This window comes from Apodemus sylvaticus, chromosome 5 (genome assembly GCF_947179515.1).
Source record: "Apodemus sylvaticus chromosome 5, mApoSyl1.1, whole genome shotgun sequence".
Classification (NCBI taxonomy): domain Eukaryota; kingdom Metazoa; phylum Chordata; class Mammalia; order Rodentia; family Muridae; genus Apodemus; species Apodemus sylvaticus.
This window is the reverse complement of record NC_067476.1, coordinates 115,137,485-115,140,803: the sequence shown is the minus strand read 5'-3', so window position 1 is coordinate 115,140,803 and position 3,319 is coordinate 115,137,485. Positions and strand designations below refer to the sequence as shown.

Here is a 3,319-nt window from a genome sequence, read left to right as displayed (position 1 = left end):
TGGTAGACCAGAAACTCAGAGAGATCTGCCTGCCTCTGCATCCCGAGTGCTAGATTAAAGATACATATTACTGTGACTTCAATGTTTAAACAGGGTTGTGGACTGAAGGTAGAGGAAAGATAGGAAAGGGGAATGGTTAATCAAACCGAAGTATGAAAAAGCCATACTTCATAGAGCCTAGTACTTGCCAGCCAACCAAAATGCATGGCAGTTGCTTTGTTTTGCTTTGGTTTTGACAGGGGCTCCCATGTATCCCTGGCTGGCCTGGACTCACTGTATAGACCTCTAACTCCCAAATCCACCTTCTTCTGCCCCAAGTGCTGGAATTAAAGGCATTAGCCGCCACACCTGGAATAGCATAATCTCTTACAGGAGCTTTCGTGGAAATATTCCACATGAGTGGACAATCCTGCTCGCTTAAGTCAAATCTCTAACCAACAGCCCAGTCTCAGGTGCATGATTCTTCCCCCATGAGTTTTGGCCAAGGAAGTGCCAGAGGCTCCCAATACAATGCAAGCTATTGCTACATCTCCTTATTGCCTGTTATAAGTAGACAGTAAGTCTTGTTGCTGAAGGCACCGTTGAATTTGGAATCAAGACACAGAGAAATTGGACTGTAATGGAGCTGGCTGGTGTTCAAAGTGCCAAAATGTGCTATGTAGGCAGTTGGAAGAGAAAAATCCATCAACAATACCACCCAGGTGGGGCCCCCATGTACTATAAACAAGACGTGCCAGCCAATAGAACCATGGCATGAATGTCCAGAAATAACCAACAGCTTCTTGGTTATATTTCTAGCTTGCTGCATAGGAAGAAAGCAATGGCTGATACTGTAGGCCTCATCAAAAGGCTACAGCTAGTCATAGGGAGGCCACAGGCTGCATGGAGGAGCATACTACTTGTGTTTTTCTAAATCAATGTGTAGTAGACTACCTTCTAAATATGTTTCCCAGGCTCTTCCCCTCCTCCACCTGGGCCCAGACTCCAACGCAGGACCCTGTGCCCAATCACTATTGCCACCACTGCCCCGGGACCCGCCCCCCTGCAGCTGCTCCGGACCTAGAGGATCAAGTCATAATGGGAGCATTTTTAGACAAGCCAAAGATGGAAAAGCATAATGCTCAGGGGCAGGGGAATGGACTGTGATACGGCCTAAGCAGCATGCAAGGTTGGTGAGTTGAAACGGAGGATGCACATACGGCTGTGATCAGTTTGCCAAGCAGACTTGAGACATGGTCATTCTTTGCTGTATATGATGGGCATGCTTGTTCTCAGGTTGCCAAATACTGCTGTGAGCACTTGTTAGATCACATCACCAATAACCAGGATTTTAAAAGGAATGCAGGAGCACCTTCTGTAGAAAATGTAAAGAATGGAATCAGAACAAGGTTTACGAACGCATAAGAGCTTTGTCAGAGAAGAAACATGGTGCAGACAGAAGTGCGTCAACAACTGTGGGTGTCTTAATTTCTCCCCAATGTACTTGATTCATTAACCATGGAGACTCGAGAAGTTTACTTTGTAGGAATAGAAAAGTTCACTTCTTCACACAAGACCACAAACCAAGTAATCCACTGGAAAAAGAACAAATTCAGAATGCAGTGGGCTTGGTGATGATTCAGCGTGTCAGTGGTTCTTCGGCTGTATTGAGGGCCCTTGCGGATTTCAATTACAAATGTGTCCATGCAAAAGGTCCCACAGGGCAGCTTGTCTCACCAGAGCCCAAAGTCCATGCTATTGAAAAGTCTGAAGAAGATGATCAGTTCATCATTCTTGCATGTAGTGGTATCTGGAATGTCATGGGAAACGAAGAGCTCTGTGACTTTCTGAGATCCAGATTTGAAGTCTCTGATGACCTTAAGAAAGTTTGCAATGAAGTAACCAGTAGTCGACACCTGTTTGTGTAAGGGAAGTTCAGACAACATGAGTGTGATTTTGATCTGTTTTCCCAATTTGCCTAAAGTCTCAGCAGAATCGGTGAAGAAGGAGGCAGAACTGGACAAGTTCCTGGAAAGCAGAGTGGAAGAAACCCTAAAGAACCAGGAGGAAGGCAACCCCAGCTTAGTCCGTGTAATGCACACACTAGCCAGTGAGAACATCCCCAGCCTACCACCCGGGGGCAAGCTGGCAAGCAAGCTGAATGTAATTGAAGCCGTTTACAATAGACTGAACCCTTACAAAAATGACGACACTGATTCTGCATCGGCTGATGATATGTGGTAAAACGCCATGGATTCACCTTCACCTCCAAGGGAGAAGCCAGCTCATCCTTGCAGAGCCTTTACCATCCATCATCGACTAAGAAAGGAGTCTGACATGGGCAAGGACTGCAGCCTCAGCGATGGAACAGCTAGCCCAGAATGGATTTTCTTTTCTATTGTAAATTTGAGACTTATGTAAGCATGGTTTCAAACTGTAATTCATGTTGTAGATCAGATTCCGGCAATTTTTGTTGTATGATTTTGGGTTTTGTAAAGTGTAATTGTCCTTGTACAAAGTGTTCAAATTTAATTATGAACTGCTTTAAAATCACTATCAATAATAAAGGAGATTTGGCTTGTTGTGTGACACAACAGAAATAGTCATGCCGTGTTTGGACTCGATTGAGATAGGGAAAGCAGCAATCACACAGCTGGATGCTCATGTGCACATGATTAAGAAGATTCCAAAAGCTTGCACAGCTGTCCACCCAGGGTATGGAAACTGTCTCTGTGTTCTGCTAAGGACTGGCTCATCGATACAGCCATCCCTTTCACCTGTCTCCAGGACGTCCTCTCCTCATAACCAAGAGTATTGCAGCTGATCCTGTATATTTATGAGAGTTTGTATCCATTTTGGGCTAGCATGCCTTGATTCTCTTGCACCTCTTTATGAGTTCTTATATTTAATTACCAATTGGTAAGCAGCATCTTCCTACACAGTAGAAGACTGCCACATTTTTTTTTCCTATCATGATTGGCTGGACCTGCTGCTGTTCCTAGTAAGGTATTCTGAATTCCCATTTTATCAATAAAACTCGGTTTAACAAACAAGAAAAAATATTTATGATTAAAAACACATAGACTTGGTTGGAAAGTCTATTTCTGGAAGTGGGCAATTGTCAAAGTCGGGATTCCCAACTGAGCAAAGTTCTGGTGATAGGTGACTATAGATTGCTTTCATTTGGCAGCTTCAGTGTTTCTGGTTCTAGGTTGAGGTCTTTGGTCCATTTTAAACTGAGGGTTGAAAAGCCTTTTTCCAGTGTATGGCTTTTACACATTTGGATTTATGGTTTGCTTCTGTTCTGTAACTTCAAAGGTCCATGAGACACTTCCACGTG

The 3,319-nt window shown here is 43.9% G+C and overlaps 1 pseudogene; it reads left to right on the top strand.

Annotated features, from left to right (window-relative positions):
- The first annotated feature begins 1,053 nt into the window (after positions 1 to 1,053).
- Positions 1,054 to 2,223, top strand: LOC127684581 (protein phosphatase 1A-like; annotated as a pseudogene).
- Positions 2,224 to 3,319: the final 1,096 nt, after the last annotated feature.